Source organism: Sus scrofa, chromosome 1 (assembly GCF_000003025.6).
Source record: "Sus scrofa isolate TJ Tabasco breed Duroc chromosome 1, Sscrofa11.1, whole genome shotgun sequence".
NCBI classification, from domain to species: Eukaryota; Metazoa; Chordata; class Mammalia; order Artiodactyla; family Suidae; genus Sus; species Sus scrofa.
Genome location: NC_010443.5, coordinates 130,055,378 through 130,073,029, shown reverse-complemented (window position 1 = coordinate 130,073,029; position 17,652 = coordinate 130,055,378). Strand labels below are relative to the sequence as shown.

Genomic DNA, 17,652 nt, shown 5'->3' with positions numbered 1-17,652 from the left:
ATCAGCTTTTAGAAGTTAACATATTGTAATATTTCCTCATGTTAACTGTTCTTCCTAGTCTATGTTAATGGTAACATAACCATATGTTATGTTGCCATTATTAACCATTAATATAATTATTTTAGTTTATATAATTAATATAACCATTAATTACATTATATAAAATAATTATTGTTTTTTATTTTAACCATTAATAATAATAATTATATAAAATTATATAACATGCATTATTATATATAACAGTGTAATTGTTATTAACCATTAATAAATGGTTAATATTTATTTAACCATTATCTTATTTGCTTATTGTTTCCAATTTTTTGTTATAAAATAATGATATAGTGAATGCGTTTCTGCATGTAACTTTTTTTTTGGTCTTTTTGCCATTTCTTGGGCCGTTCCCACGGCATATGGAGATTCTCAGGCTAGGGGTTGAATCGGAGCTGTAGCTGCTGGCCTATGCCACAGCCACAGCCACAGCAACGCGGGGTCCGAACCACATCTGAAACCTACACCACAGCTCATGGCAATGCCGGATCCTTAACCCACTGAGCAAGGCCAGGGATCGAACCTGCAACCTCATGGTTCCTAGTCGGATTCATTAACCACTGAGCCATAACGGGAACTCCTGCATGTAACTTTTTTCGTAGAAAAAATTTTGCAGATTTTTCTATACTAGATTTTTTTTTTTTTTTTTTTTTTTACTAAATCAAAGTTTGGGCAGAGATTTTGATATAGTTTCAAGAGAATGCTACACTCAATTGAATTACTCTCCTTTAATTTCAGTGTTCTCCAGGGTCACCTATTTTTTCAAATTGATTATAGAATCATGTTATCAAGTATTGTATTTAGAACACTATTAGATCGTCTTATTGGGATTTAAAGCAAGTATTTACTGTAGAGATGCCTTGAAGAGGACTATCTTTACAAACAGAATTTCTTAAACTGCAAACCAGGTGTTTATCCTGTCCCTCAGACACTGAAAGCAGAATTGCATGGGAGCAAGTGATCATTACTGGACTGAAAGTCCCTAAATTCACATTACTTTGGCTAAGCTTTGAGCCAACAAGCGATTTAAACTGAAGATGGCTGGTATTTGCTAGTACAGACCCATTTCACATCCAGTTAGACTCCAATTTAGAGATTTCTTTTTCTTTTCCTCTATGCCAAGCAGTGATGGAAGATTTACTTGGTAAGTTTGTGAGGTACTTCAGGAAGTTTCCTCACAGCTTTTGGAAGGAGTAGACAGCAATGAAGGGTGTCATGTCTTTTAACTGGCCTGATACCTTCACTTAAGGTATAAGCTGGTCAAGGACTTGGTCTTGAGATGCCAGGACTCAGTTTTCTTCTCTAAGCTCTTCAGTCTTCTAAACACTAGATTCTGATCTCTCATCAAAACTAGCAGAGCTGTTTATTTGGAGGCATGGTCCTGGCACTTCCCACCATCCTTTGCAGTCCATTCAAACTGAAGCAGGTAGGTGAATTGTTCTACCTAGTACCTGAACGTGGCTGGAGAATTAAGAATTGATCAAAGAAGTTCTCTGCTACCACAATAGATATCCAGCACCATTAACCAGAGTTTGTGTTTTATTCACAAGAAAATCTAGCATTCCCTAAAACATGCACACATTATTTTTTTAGAAACAATTCTGATAAATTATTATTATGATTATTATTATCATTTTAGTCTTTTGTCTTTTTAGGGCCACACAAGGCTAGGGGTCGAATCGCTACAGCCACAGCAACGTGAGATCAGAGCCACATCTGCAACCTACACCACACCACATGGCAATGCTGAATCCTTAACCACTGAGTGGTACCAGGGATCAAACCTGTGTCCTCATGGATACTATTCAGGTTTGTTAACCGCTGAGCCATGAGAACTCCAGATAAATTCTAATAAACTTGGTGACTTTGTCATCCAACCCATAACATAATGGAAGTAGTTAAATTAACAGGCACTACTAGAAATTAGTAAGTTGACAACCAAGAAGGGCACTTGACAAAGGAGGAAACCATATGAGAAACCAAATAAACTCATTAGACATTCATTCCACTGCACACCAGATAATCCTAAGTCGTTCATTAAACCTGAAGGCATTTCAACAACATGAGTTTATAAAAAAAAGACCGCAAGTCATCAAGAAAAGATCTAAAATGTGCTGATGCTTAGAGGTTTAAGCTTAAGTAAAATGGAAATTTACTGATGTGAGAAACATGCCTGATAATACTAAAAAAATTTAATTTTATTGCATGTAATTCAGGCTGTACCCAAATCTGCATAACTTGACACTATTTGTGCTAGTCAAGCTCAGTGATTCCTGCCTGGTTGTTCCTTTTCCTTTTCCACATCTTTTTTCTTATCATTTTTTGGTTAAAAAAAAAATAGTTGATGGTGACATGGCTTAGAGACTTATATCTGACTTATATAACGCAAACTGTGGAGAGAAAAAGCTTTATTCTCCATAATACTGTATTTCTTGGGAGTAGGAGTTATCTTTATTCTCCCAACAAGGGAACAACAAATTTCTGGCTGTTATTAAAACGTCTTCTGGGGAGTTCCTGTCATGGCGCAGTGGAAACGAATCCGACTAGGAACCATGAGGTTGCAAGTTTGATCCCTGGCCTCACTCAGTGGGTTAAGGATCCAGTGTTGCAGTGAGCTGTGGTGTAGGTTGCAGACACAGCTTGGATCTGGCATTGCTGTGGCTCTGGCGAAGGCCTGTGGCTACAGCTCTGATTAGACCCCTACCCTGGGAGCTTCCATATGCTGTGGGTGCAGCCCTAAAAAGACAAAAAGACCAAAAAAATCAATAAATAAATGTCTTCTGCAGGATGTCTGTGGAAAGAAGGCTGACTTGGAGACTTTCATTATTTTATTAAAGGTTTTCTCAGAACTGACGCAATCCGAGAATAAAAACTTTCAACCTTAGCAGAATGCATGTACTGTACTTTAAATGATTTTGTGCTGCCTCCTACCTCTTCCTGACAGATGTAGGGTCAGAGTCACAAACTAGGATAATAAACAATGTGTTTGTAAAGGATGATTCTGTGTTCTGTGAGCTTCTCACCTGTGCCCTTTGGAATCACAGAGACATCATAGATATTGGTAAAAGGTTAGAGAACCAAAAGAGGCAGATACTAACAAAGTTTTCAAAAGGGGAAAAGAGCAGATTTCAGAAATGATCCACTCATTTGTTTGACATTATTCCTCAGCAGAATTTTGGAATAAGTCACTACATGGTTGTGAGTACATGGAAAAGAATCTGATAATCACCAGGATGATGTTTGTGGCAAAGAATTAAGTATGCCAAATTACTCTTCTTTCACTTATTTCAAACCTTTATTATATTTATGTGTCTGATCAGTGAGATAGAATGTCGTTTGCCCCAAATCATATGACCAGGTCTCTCATAATATTCACATGGTTAAGGTAGAGGAAATTGAGTTGGATTACACTCGACATGTTAAAGATGGTAGTTGAATAGCCACACACCAAGAATCTAAAAGATCAGTGTTGGAGTTCCCATTGCAGCTCAAGGGGTTACAAACCCTACCAGTATCCATGAGGATGTGGTTTAATCCCTGGCCTTGCTCAGTGGGTTAATGATTGGGCATTGCTGTGAGCTGTGGTATAGGTCACAGATACAGCTTGGATCTAGCATTGCTGTGGCTGTAATGAAGGCCGGAAGCTGCAGCTCCGATTGACCCCTGGCCCAGGACTTCCATATGCCACAGGTGTAGCCACAGGAAAATAAAATGACATCTTGCCAAGAAAGTGAAAAGAGGAGCTCCCTTGTAGCACAGTGGGTTAAGGATTGGGGCACTGTCGCTGCAGCAACCTTGACTGCTGCTATGGCACGGGTTTGATCCCTGGCCTGGGAACTTCCACATGCTGCAGGTGTGGACAAAAAAAAAAAAAAAAAAGTGAAACGACAATATACAAAACAGGAGAAAATATCTGCAAATCATATCTTGCTAAGTGTGAATGGTTACTACGAGGACACAGGTTCGATCTCTGCCCTCGATCAATGGGTTAAGGATCTGGCGTTGCCATGAACTGTGGGGTAGGTCACAGACACAGCTCAGATCTGGCATTGCTGTGGCTGTGATGTAGGCCAGCGGCTAGAGCTCCAGTTCAACCCCTAGCCTGGGAACCTTCATATGCTGTGAGTGCGACCCTAAAAAGACTAAATAAATAAATTTTAAAAATGAAAATAGAATTACCATATGATCCAGAAGTTCCACTTCTGGGTATATACCACAAAAAATTGAAAGCATAATTTTCAAGAGGTATTTGTATACCCATGTTCATAGCAGCACTATTCACAATAGCTGAAGGTGGAAGCAACCTAAGTCCATCAACACATTATTAATGGAAAAACAAAATGTGATGTATACATAGTCATATATCATTCAGCCTGAAAATGGAAGGAAATTTTGATGCATGCTATGGCATGGATGAACCTTAAGAACATTATGCTAAGTAAAATAAGCCAGTCACAAAAGGGCAAATATTTTATTTTATTTATTTATTTTTGTCTTTTTGCCTCTTTCAGGGCTGCTTCTCGGGGCATATGGAGGTTCCCAGGCTAGGGGTCCAATCGGAGCTGTAGCCACTGCCCTACGCCAGAGCCACAGCAACAAGGGATCCGAGCCGCGTCTGCAACCCACACCACAGCTCATGGCAACGGATCCTTAACCCACTGAGCAAGGGCAGGGATCGAACCCGCAACCTCATGGTTCCTAGTCGGATTTGTTAACCACTGCGCCACGATGGGAACTCCAAAGGGCAAATATTTTATGATTCCAGGGCCTAGAGGAATGGGAGATTGATGAGTGACAACCAAGGGGTATACAGGTTTTTTTTTTTTTTGGTATTAATGACAATGTTATAAAATATGTTGATGGATACACAATTTTGTGAATATACTAAAACCACCAAATGGTACATTTCAAATGGGTTATCTCAATAAACTTTTTAAAAGATTAGTGTCAGACTTAATGAAAACCTTCCATGCCATACCATTGGCTTTACTGTCAGTCCTTTTCAACATCCAAAAACAGGAGTTCCCGTCGTGGCGCAGTGGTTAATGAGTCCGACTAAGAACCATGAGGTTGTGGGTTCGATCCCTGGCCTTGCTCAGTGGGCCCGACGATCCGGCGTTGCCGTGAGCTGTGGTGTAGGTTGCAGACTCGCTCGGATCTGGCGTTGCTGTGGCTGTGGTGTAGGCCAGCAGCTGTAGCTCTGATTTGACCCCTAGCCTGGGAACCTCCATATGCCACAGAGCGGCCCTAGAAAAGACCAAAAAAAAAAAAAAAAAAAAAAAAATCCAAAAACAAAGCATAAAAATAGTGTTTATTAATATTTTAAAGTAACATAAAGCCATAAAAGTAGTTAATATAGTCCCTCCATGGGAGACTAGAGACTAAATTACCTTAATAGTAATTTAATAGTGTGTTCAACAATAGCTAACATTTATGTGGCATTTATTATAGGCAAGGCACTGTTTTGTGTGCTTGTAGTTGTTAACTCTAATCCTCACAGTAGCCTTAAGAGGCAAGTACAATTAATGTCACCATTTTACAGGTGAGAATATTAAGGCCCAGAGAGGCTAAATGATCCCCCACTCCCCACAAGATCAGACTCACACAGCTAGTTAGTGGTAGAGCCTGGATTCAAGCCCAGGAATTCTGTTTGCAGAGTCCATGCTCTTAACCATTTCACTCTCCAACAACCTATATTTTTAACAAAGATAAATGTAGGAGTTCCCGTCACGGCACAGTGGAAACAAATCCGACTAGGAACCATGAGGTTGCAGATTTGATCCCTGGCTCTGCTGGTGGGTTAAGGATCCGGCGTTGCTGTGAGCTGTGGTGTAGGTCGAAGATGCAGCTCAGATCTAGTGTTGCTGTGGCTCTGGTGTAGGACGGCAGCAACAGCTCCAAATAGACCCCTAGCCTGGGAACCTCCATATGCCGAGGGCGATGGAGACAAAAAGACAAATAAAACCCCCAAAAAAACCCAAACAAAAACAAAGATAAATGTAAATTCCTGTATTTAGGGCAAAAAGAGAGATGGCAAGTAAGAGAGACATATTTTAAGATATCAAAAGTTTGAAGACCATCGCCTTTTAGAAGGACATTGCCGAAATGACATATTCCCAAGAAACAAAAAGGTGAAAGCTTTAAGGTAACTTACTATAGGGTGAGTATAGGAACCGGGGCTTTGGTCTAGAGAAAAAAAAAGTAAAGTAGCTATATTAAAATATTTAGTATCTGTGGTATTCAGATAGCTAAAGACCTGTAATTGAATGGCTCTATATTATTTTTTCTAGAGGACATAATTAGGTGGTTTAACTTGGAATTTGAGAGCATAGACTTTGGAAACAGTTTGAGTGGATTCAGATCCTGGAACTGAATCTGTGGGAACTGCTGCCATAAGGAATCTCTGCTTCTAAGAAGCTGCTCAGGTGACACTCTTGAAGGTGTTTGAGGACCTATACCGCCCACCGCTGGTCGCTCACCAGAAGAGGCGCTCCCAATGACACTCCTGCCTCTCCTGGGAGAATCACGAAGGGAGAATCTCAAAAGCCCTGCAGCTGGGTTTAAGAAGAAACAAAAGTGTCAGTTATTAACAGTTTGACATTCTACAGAATGGCGCTCAAAGAAAAGTGGCGAATCTGCTCTCCTGTATTAACCAGAGCTGTAAACAGCAGTTTGACATTTGGGCTCTTTGAGTCAAAATGGGTCAAAGTCAAGAGACAAACTGGAGCTATTAAACTGTTTACCTAGTGTATTAAAAACTCTTGGATCTGAGAAGGAAATTATTAGTAGCATAGTTTAAGGGTGGCTTAAAATAGTCATGCGGGAGTTCCTGTCCTGGCTCAGTGGTTAAGGACTAGTATCCATGAGGACATGGGTTCGATCCCTGACCCCATTCAGTGAGTTAAGGATCTGGCATTGCCATGAACTGTGGTGTAGCTGCAGACGCGGCTCGGATCCCCGTAGCTGTTGCTGTGGTGTAGGCCAGCAACTGCAGCTTCAATTCGACCCCTAGCTGGGAACCTCCACATGCCTCCACATAAGGGTGTGGCCCAAGAAAGACAAATGACAAATAAACTTAAGAAAAAAAAGTCATGGGGCCTACCCAGACTGCCTTACCACGACGTGACACTGCTTCTACGCGGAAATAATTTTACATTCCTAACAAATGAATTACGAAAGGTATTCCCCCGCCATTACTACTCTCAGACCAAACGTTACTAGAGGGACGAAAACAGTGGGTCAAGAGCTATTGATTGACGTACATTCCAACCAATCTACAACGGAAGAAGAGTGCGCCTGCGTGAGGCGTAACTCAACCCGTACTTAGCGTCAGCGGAAGAGGCGGGGCAAGTGGAGACGGCCACCGCAGGGTTGGCGGACTTGAGAAGGAGCAAAGATGGCGGAGTGAGGCACGTCGCAGCTCGCTGGCCTTTGGGCCGGGGGGCGGGCGGCCCCCGGGCGCTCGAGTGCTTCTTCTGGCCAGTGCGAGGTAAGCCTAGAAGGCTAGCGACGGAGGAATGAGCAGAAAGTGGCGCGGCCTATCCCTTTCGAGAGACGGAGCGCATGGAGTTTAGTCGCGCGGGCGCAGGCCTCGGCCGGGCGAGGTTTACCTCCGAGCTGCCCCAGGGCAGCCGCCCCTGCTTTTGGCGGTGTGTTACACACGCTTGAGTCCCCGACCCGCCACTGACCTCTGTACCTTGCCTTGGCTGAGTTGGTACTTTCCGCTTGTTACCCAGCGATTGCACCTACGCGAGTGTGTATCTGGCATTCTCTGCGTCTGCCATCCGCTTATCTTTTGAAGAGTAGCTTTGTTTTATTGATTTATTTATGCTTCTCGCCTGTTTGGCTTAAGGTTCGGGTATCAATTGAGGCTTCTTGCGGCTCTGAGTATTTTGTGTTCCTGGCCTGTTGACCTTGAGATTTGGGTAATAGGTCACCCACCTCCATCCCGGGATTTTAGTTTGACTCTGTGTATCACGCACTTTCTCGTGCTTATCTTTATTATATCCATGCGTTCCCACTTCCACCTCTCAAACTTTGTTAAGATCGGTGTAAGCAGCTTTGTCCTTGTATGACCTGATAGTTACCTAATGGCGCTTTAATCTCGGATGATTCTAGGTTGAATTCACCGTTGTTTTTCACACAAAGGAGTCATTGTACAATTTTTATTTAGAATGAAAGAGTTTAGGGAATTATGAGAAAGCAATTTGCGGAATGTGGTGGGGTTACAAAGTATAATACTGTCAGGCGTTTGTATTCGGTTCTTGTTTAATTTTATGGAATATCTCTTTGTTTTGTTTGTTTTTGTTTTTTGCCTTTTTTACCTTTTCTGGGGCCGCTCCCGCGGCATGTGGAGGTTCCCAGGCTAGGGGTCCAATCGGAGCTGTAAGCCACTGGCCTACGCAAGAGCCACAGCAACGCGGGATCCGAGCCGCGTCTGCGACCTACACCACAGCTCACGGTAACGCCAGATCCTTAACTCACTGAGCGAGGCCAGGGATGGAACCCGAAACCTCATGGTTCCTAGTCGGATTCCTTAACCACTGACCTTAACCACTGAGCCACGACGGGAACTCCCTGGAATATCTCATTTTGTAATTTGGGTTGTTGTAACCTCTCACTCATCCCCCCGTTTAAATTCTGGGGAAAATCCTTGTTTCTGAAGTTGGTGAAGCTTGTTTAAAATTGGCACGTTATTTGGGCCCGGTTAGAATATGTGCTAATACAAATGAATGTATCCGGTATGCCTTTTCCTGGCCCTGTACCTAGCAGAGCTGAAAATACGAGGTTAAAGAAACACTTCTCAATAAGAATTTTCTGTTGCTCTTGTCAGGAGTAATTTTTCATTTCATCTAGGAGAAGAAATAAGGTATGGGGCAGGAAAAAGGAACAGAATATTCTTCCTTTCTACCTTACAAAGAGGAGTGGTTATCTGTACTAAAGCAAAGTCTTTTATGGAAAAAGGTTCTCAAAGAGGACGGTGTTAATTAAAAACTTGAGAACACTGCTCCACGAGTTTGGACATCTTTATAAAATTAATGCCAGTGCAGGTAGAGTAACTTTCTTTTCTTTCCTTCCTTCCTCCCTTCCTCCCTTGCTTTGTCTTTTTAATGCCACATCTGCATCATATGGAAATTCCCAGGCTAGGGGTGGAGTTGGAGCTGTAGCTGCCAACCTACACCACAACTACACCAACTCGGGGCAACCCGAGTGAGCCACAGGTCATGGTGGTGCCGGATCCTTAACCCAATGAGTGAGGCCAGGGATTGAACCTGCATCCTCAGGGATACTAGTTGTGTTTGTAACTCACCCAACCACTGTGGGAACTCTGAGAGTAACTCAGAGTTTGATTATTTGATAGTGATGGTTTAAGAATAATTTGGTTCATTTGAATAATTTTGCACATGAATGCATATAGCTCTAGTGAAGGCTGTATCCTTACTGTAATGTTCTTTTTATTTTTCCTTATCAAAGGCAGAACATTTTTTCTTGACTTTTAGGTGGTTTTATATTCATCTTAGAAAAAACACAAAATTCTGAACTCAGGATTTGGCAAGTGAGTAATAGTGACTAATGTATCCAAATATTTGTTTAAGCAGATTGGAAATACATAGAAGTGGAACAGTAAATCATTAGCTTCAACAGAAAATGAACATCAAAAGTGACCGTAATTTTTTTTTCTTTTTAGGGCTGCACCTGCGCATATGGAAGTTCCCAGGCTAGGGGTCGAATCAGAGCTACAGCTGCCAGCCTACACCACAGTCATAACAACACTGGATCCAAGCCATGTCTGCGACCCACACCCACAGCTCACGGCAACACTAGATCCTTAACCCACTGAGCAAGGCCAGGAATTGAATTGGCATCCTCATGGATACTAGTTGGATTCGTTTCCACTGCGCCACAATGGGAACTCCCCAGATGTTGATATTTTAATATTTACTTTCTAAAGCCTTTTCAGTAGGCCTTTAATATTTCTAGGTATGAGTCTGTTTTTCTGAATTTACCACAGAAGTAAAGTACACTCTTGCTCAAAGAGCAAGAGGTGATAGTGCTTCCATAATTGATAACATTGTCTGCAAGCTAGAGTTCACACCTCCTATATTAATTTCCTGGGGCTGCTATAACAAAATACTGCCAACTGGGTGACTTGGAGATCAGACATCCAAAATCAAGGTGTTGGCACGGCCATGCTGTCCTTTAAGGCACCAGGGAAGGATCTGTTCAGGCCTTTCTTCTAGCTTTTTTTTTTTTTTTTGCTTTGGCTTGTGGCAGCATAACCTCAGTCTTCACAAGGCATTCTCCGTGTGTGTGTCTGTGTTCTAATTCTCCCTTTTATAAGGACACCAGTCATATTAGGGGCCGGCCCAGTTGGCTCCAGTATGACCTCAACTAATTACATTTGCTGAGATTCTAAATAAGGTCAAATTTTGAGGTACTCCTATGACAACGAGTTTAGTGATGGCTTAGTTCAACTTGTAATATCTACTTAGTCATATACCTCAAAAACACTCAATGTACTACTGCTTTAAGGATTAAAATATTGCATGCCACTTGTATAAGGTACTTAGAGTACTCAAAATCATAGCGACATTAGAATGGGGATTGCCAGGGGATTGGGGAGGGGAAGTGGTATTTATTATTTAATCAGCAGGGAGTTTTGGTTTTGTAATGTGAAAAGAGTTCTGGGGGTGATATTGGGGATGGTAGCACAATAATGTGAGTGTACTTAATACCACTGAACTGAACACTTAAAAGGGGTTTAAAATGAATTTTATGTACTGTATGTTGTATATATCTTAAAATTTTAAAAATTGAAAAAAAGTAAGTGAAAAACTCCAACTGTATATGTATTTCAATATTCAGAAAAGGAATAAAAAGGGGGAAAAATGAGTTCCAGTCGTGGCTCAGCAGTAATGAACCCAGCTAGGATCCATTAGGATGTGGGTTCAATCCCTGGCCTCTCTCAGTGGGTTAAGGATCTGGCGTTGCCATGAGCTATGGTGTAGGTTGCAGACATGTCTTGGACCTTGTGGTAAAGGCTGGCAGCTATAGCTCTGATTTGACCCCTAGCCTGGAAACTTCTACGTGCGGCAGGTGCGGCCCTAAAAAGCAAAAATAAAATAAGTGTGGGGGGGAGATGAATAAATGCCCATTAGAGCAAAGGCTTTGTTGCTTGCATTTATATCCTTAATTAAGTCTAGGCAGACAGGGTTAAATAACAAAAATTCAACTAAGTAAATTTAAAGATCAGATTGGCTTCAGTAAATGATTCATGAGTTGGGCAGCATCCCATCTACCAAATAGAAAGGAGCTCCTCTGAGTTGTAGAAAAGTAAAGAATGGTGGACGAGGGGCAGAAAAAGGAAATTATTAGCAAAGAATGCATTGTTTCAGGAAAGGTCATCCTCCTAAGAGGAGTGAAAGGGTTCTGCTGAGCAGGTAATTCCAGATTGACTGAGTAAAGGTAACGTTCCTGGAAGAAGTTGAAACCGTAGTTGGGTTAGGTATTAGTTTTGGTTTGGTGATCTGGATTTAGCACAGGAGACACCATTTTGGGCCTCTTGTCTCTCTCTCTTTTTTTGGCTTGGGGGAGGTGCTTTTTAGGGTGCACCCTTGGCATAGGGAAGTTCCCAGGCTAGGGGTCATATTGGAGTTGGAGCCGCCGGCCTACACCACAGCCACAGCAGTGGGGGATCTGAGCTTTGTCTGCGACCTACAACTCAGCTCACAGCAATGCTGGATCCTTAACCCACTGAGCGAGGCCAGGGATGGAACCCAAAACCTTACGGTTCCTCGTCAGATTCCTTAACTGCTGAGCCACCACGGGAACTCCCTGAATTTACTATTAACATAGCAAAATAAGAAAGTATTTAACTTTCACAGTTATATCATTTTTTTCTGTCGTTAGAGGAAGCAGAGTAGTCTGAGCTATTATTGATGTATAACAAATTACCCAAAACTTAGTGGATTAGAAAATCACAGTAAACATTTATTATCTCATAGTTTTTGTGGTTCAGGAGTTAGAGAGCAGCTTGAATGGGGGTTTTTGGCTTGGGGTCTCTTTTAAGGTTGTGATCAAGATGAGGTGGGAGTCATCTAATCTGATTCCATGGTGGCTTATTCACAGGCTACAAATTCTTACTGGTTTTTGAAAGTCTCAGTTCCTTCCATTGTCAGTGGCTTCCAGGGCTACTTGAGTGTCCTCATACTATAGAGCTGTCTTCTCCCAGAACAAGCAGTTCAAGCCAGAAACCACAATCTCATCTATGACCTTGCTTCAGAAGTCACTATCACTTCCTCCTCATTCTGTTGGTCACTATTTTGACACTAACAGTATACTGCAATACAGTTCCGAGGCTTAACTATCTAGAATTAATGCATACCCCATAAGTCAAAGGGTATAATCCCCAACAAAACTGCCCTCATTTTAGATGCGAGTAGCACTTTGGAGGATCCCCAGAGCACTTGCATTTCTGACCAAGTGGGGCTCCCATGACATCAGAGCCAACCTTTGATTTCATTGATTTTTCTCTGTTGTTTTTCTGTTCTCTAGCCGAGCTCTAATATTTTTTTTCCCTTCCTTCTTGCTAGTTTTGGGCTTAGTTTATTCTTTTTCTAATTCCTTTAGATCTAAAGTTAGGTTGTTGATTTGATTTCCCCCCCCGGGGGGGGGCATATGGAAGTTCCCAGGCCAGGGATTGAATCCAAGCTTCGGCTGTGGCAACACTGGATCCTTTAATTCTTTAATCTACTGCGCTTGGTGGGGGATTGAATTTGCACCTCCGCAGAGACCTACGCCCTTGCAATAGGATTCTTAACCCACTGCATCACAGCAGGAACTCCTAACTTTCTTTTTTAATTTAAGCATTTATAGCTATGAATTTCTCTCTTAGTGCTGCTTTTGCTGTATCCCATAAGTTTTGGTATGTTGTGTTTTTGTTTTCATTTGTCTGAACATATTTTTAAATTTTTACCAATTGGTTATTTAGAAGTGTGTTGTTTAATTTCCATTGGTTCATTTACTATGCAAGGATTCATAGTCTCCATCTAGGGATAAAAGCCAGTCACATTTATTATACAGTAGTCACTTACATCAACCCTGATTTATTTTTAGAAGGGACTATTAAATGGTGTGAATACCAGGAGGCAGCAAGAATCAGGGACCATATTTAAGCTGACTACTTTGTAAAGTCATTTGATTCAGATCTGGCTGGTCCCAGTGCTACATTGAAGACTCAGTTTCCAGAATTCCCATCATGGTTCAGTAGAAACGAATCTGACTAGCATCCATGAAGATGCAGTTTCCATCCCTGGCCTTGCTCAGTGGGTTAAGGATCTAGGATTGCTGTGGGCTCTGGTGTAGGTCAAAGATGAGGCTTGGATCCTGCGTTGCTTTGGCTGTGGCGTAGGCCAGTACCTACAGCTCCAATTCAACTCCTAGCCTGGGAACCTCCATATGCCATGCTGCGGCCCCAGCAAAAACAAGAAAAAAAAGAAAACTCAGTTTCCATGTGGCACAGCAGGTTAAAGATCCAGTGTTGCTGTAGCTGTTGTGTAGGTCACAACTGCGGCAAGGGTTCAGTCCCTGGTCCAGGAATTTCCATGTGCTGTGGGTACAGCACCCCCCCCCCAAAAGAAAACCTTTGTTTTCCCTTTTCAGAGAGCCAGGAATTCCCTTTTCAGAGAGCCAGGAATGCCTAGTAAGGCATCATATTTCGGGAATGTATTTATAAGTTTTGTAGATCAGAGTGTTTCTTCACCTAACTCTAGAACTATTTAAATTTTAGCTCATATTGGTTAAGTATATTTAAGAATGCTGCTATTCATTCAGTCAACAAATTTTTATTAAGTGCTTACCATGGGTCATACAATCCTAGGTGCTTAGGATTCATCAGTGAACAAAACAGCTTCCTTCCTGGTGGAAGAAGTTACATTTTATTATTATTATTATTTTTTTTTCCTTTTGTCTCCTTGCTATTTCTTTGGGCCGCTCCTGCGGCATATGGAGGTTCCCAGGCTAGGGGTCGAATTGGAGCTGTAGCCACTGGCCTACTCCAGAGCCACAGCAATGTGGGATCCGAACCGCATCTGCAACCTACACCACAGCTCACAGCAACGCCAGATCCTTAACCCACTGAGCAAGGGCAGGGACCAAACCCGCAACCTCATGGTTTCTAGTCGGATTCGTTAACCACTGCGCCACGACAGGAACTCCGGAAGTTACATTTTAGATGTTACACATGAGAAACATAGTTTAAGTTGTAAACTAACTATGCTGCAATAAAGCTTTTAAAAATGAAAAGAAAAGGAAATATAATAAGTATCTTGTATGGTGTTTCATGGTATAAGGAAAAGTAGAACAAGGTAGAGGAGAATGGTGAGAGTATGTCTGTGGATAGGATGGGGGGACAATATAATCTTAAATCAGGGCTCATAGTAGGCCTGTTTGAGAAAATGACAGTTATTTGTCTTTTTTTTTTTTTTAGGGCCACACCTATGGCATATGGAGTGTCCCAGGCTAGGCATCGAATCAGAACTGTAGCCACTGGCCTACGCCACAGCCACAGCACCACCAGATATGAGCCACGTCTGCAACCTACACCACAACTCACAGCAATGCCATATCCTTAACCCACTGAGCAAGGTCAAGGATTGAACCCGAGTCCTCATGCATACTAGTCAGATTCATTTCCACTGAGTCACCATGGGAACTCTGAGAAAATGACATTTGAATAAAGACTTTAAGGTGAAGGGATTAGCTATGTGGATACCTGGGGGAAGAGTCTTCTCATAAGGAGAACAGCCAGAAGGCTGTAAGGTAGGAGGGTGTTTGACGTTCCAGGAAGAGCAAAGAGTCCATTGTGGCTGGAACTCGTGATGGAGGGGGAGATAGAATTGGCATCAGAAGAAATGGAGATCTTAAGGAGAACTATGGGTAATTGTTGAAACTTTGGCTTTTAAACTAAGCTCTCATTCATTCTGTTTTCAATACATATGAGTTCAGAGTATATAAAGTTGAATAGTCCTCTCTCAGATCTGAAACTGGGCATTATGAAGAAAGTACATTATGAAGAAAATATTGCCTGATATTAAGCAGTATATCTAGCATTTCCTAATATCTAGCATTATTGACTTATACTAAGATGTAGATGGAAGGATGAGGTTTATATGTGATGAATGTATGCTTTTTTTAATTGCTATTGCTGAAGGAATTGTTTTTTTTTTTTTTTTTTTTTTTGTCTTTTTGCCATTTCTTGGGCCGCTCCCGCGGCATATGGAGGTTCCCAGGCTAGGGGTTGAATCGGAGCTGTAACCACCGGCCTACGCCAGAGCCACAGCAACGCGGGATCCGAGCCGCGTCTGCAACCTACACCACAGCTCACGGCAACGCCGGATCGTTAACCCACTGAGCAAGGGCAGGGACCGAACCCGCAACCTCATGGTTCCTAGTCGGATCCGTTAACCACTGTGCCACGACGGGAACTCCAGGAATTCTTTTTTAATTAATTAATTTTTTGGTCTTTTTGCCTTTTCTAGGGCCACACTTGTGGCATATGGAGGTTCCCAGGCTAGGGGTCCAATTGGAGCTGTAGCCACCAGCCTACACCAGAGCCGCAGCAACACCAGATCCAAGCTGCGACTGCGAACTACACCGCAGTTCATGGCAATGCTAGATCCTTAACCCACTGAACAAGGCCAGGGATTGAACCCACAACCTTATGGTTCCTAGTCAGATTTGTTAACTGCTGAGCCATGATAGGAACTCCAGAATTTGTTTTTAAGAGTCTAGACTGTTTCCTTATTAAGAAAAGGTGCTTTTTTGGGTGGCAGGGAGGGGGCTCCTCTTTAGGGCTGCACCTGTGACATATGGACGTTCCTAGGATAGGAGTTGAATCCAAGCTATAGCTGCCAGCCTACACCACAGGCACAGCAATGCCAGATCCCAGCTGCATCTATGACCTACATCATAGCTCACAGCAATGCCGGATGCTTAACCCACTGAGCAAGGCCAGGGATCTAACTGGTGTCTTCGTGGATAGTAGTCGAGGTTTTTACTGGTGGGCCACCATGGGAACTCCAAAAAGGTGAATTTTAAAGACTTCTTTGGTGCTTGTTTGGTTTAAGTAGAATTTTGTATAGAATTCTTTCAGCATATTTATTTGTGTGTAGAACTAGCTTGTATTTTCTTTCCCCGTCAACATTACTGCCAATTATCTGGCCATTAGAATTGAATTACAGAATAGCCTAATGGCTGGTGCAAGCTTTGAATTAGCCTGAGTAAGCTTATATAATGAAACATCCCTGTTCCCCATAGTGTTCTAAAGGCCTGTCTATGGGTCTTCTCAGTTTTTCTTGTAAATTCCTCTGCTACTTTTGCAACAAATGCAAATTCTGTAGTTCTTTTCCTTCTGATTTGCCTCTGAATTAATTTACATTTGCCTTTCATAGGTTTTGAATCAAAACGGTCTTGTCTTCAACCAGAAGAGATTATTCAAGTTCAGTTTGGAATTAAGGTATTTTTTTTTAATTATGTAATGTGCTGAAGATGGAGGGCTAGAAAGCAAATCACCAATGGCCATTTTTTGTAAGATTAAGTAATTTATTTAAGCTTCTGATATGCATCTGTGATGTATTTATTATTTATACATAAAATTTATCCTTTTAACTATATTTAAATGTACAGTTTGGAGTTCCCTTGTGGCACAGTGGGTTAAGAATCCAGCATTATCACTGCTGTGACTTGGATTGCTGCTGTGGTGTGGGTTCAGTTCCTGGCCTGGGAGCTTCCACATGCCACATGCGAGGCCAAAAAATAAAATTAAAAAAATGTACAATTCACTGGCATTAAGTATACTCACATTGTTTTGCAACCATTACCACTATCTATTTCCAGAACTTTTTCATCATCCCAAACAAACTCGGTACTCATTAATCAGTAACCCCGCACCCTGCTGACTCGCCCAATTCCTAGTAACTTCTGTTCCGCTTTCTTTTTTTTTTTTTTTTTTTTTGTCTTTTTAGGGTCACACCAGGAGCATATGGAGGCTCCCGGGCTAGGGGTTGAATTGGAGCTGTAGCTGCCAGCCTATACCACAGCCACAGCAACGCCAGATCTCAGCCGCATCTGCGACCTACACCACAGCTCATGGCAATGCCGGATCCTTAACCCACTGAGCGAGGCCAGGGATTGAACCCACAGGAGACCTCATGGTTCCTAGTCGGATTCCTTTCACTGAGCTATGACAGGAACTCCTCTGTTCCACTTTATATTTCTGAATTTGCCTGGTTTGGGTACTTAGTGTAAGTGGAATTACACAATATATGTTCTTTTTTGTCTGGTTTACTTTTTTTTTTTTTTTTTTTTTTTTTTTGCTTTTTAGGGCTGCACCCTTGGCATACAGAAGTTCCCAGGCTAGGGATCGAATCAAAGCTACAGCTCCTGGCCTGCACCACAGCCACACGGGATCCAAGCCGCATCTGCGACATACACCACAAGTCACAGCAGTGGTGGATCCCAACCCACTGAGTGAGGCCAGGGATAGAACCTCCATCCTTATGCATATTAGTTGGATTCATTTCCTCTGCGCCACAATGGGAACTC

General features: G+C 42.2%; 1 protein-coding gene across 2 annotated transcripts in view; it reads left to right on the top strand.

The window, feature by feature from the left end:
• Positions 7,389-17,652, top strand: part of NUSAP1 (nucleolar and spindle associated protein 1) — a 72,845-nt gene continuing 62,581 nt past the window's right edge. Inside the window, exons 1-2 of one of the 2 annotated variants that reach the window (XM_021097455.1) lie at positions 7,389-7,537; positions 16,500-16,564. The gene's annotated coding sequence lies outside the window, so the exon portion shown is untranslated. The remainder of the gene's footprint in view (positions 7,538-16,499; positions 16,565-17,652) is intronic. The other variant, XM_021097458.1, reaches the window with a different exon arrangement.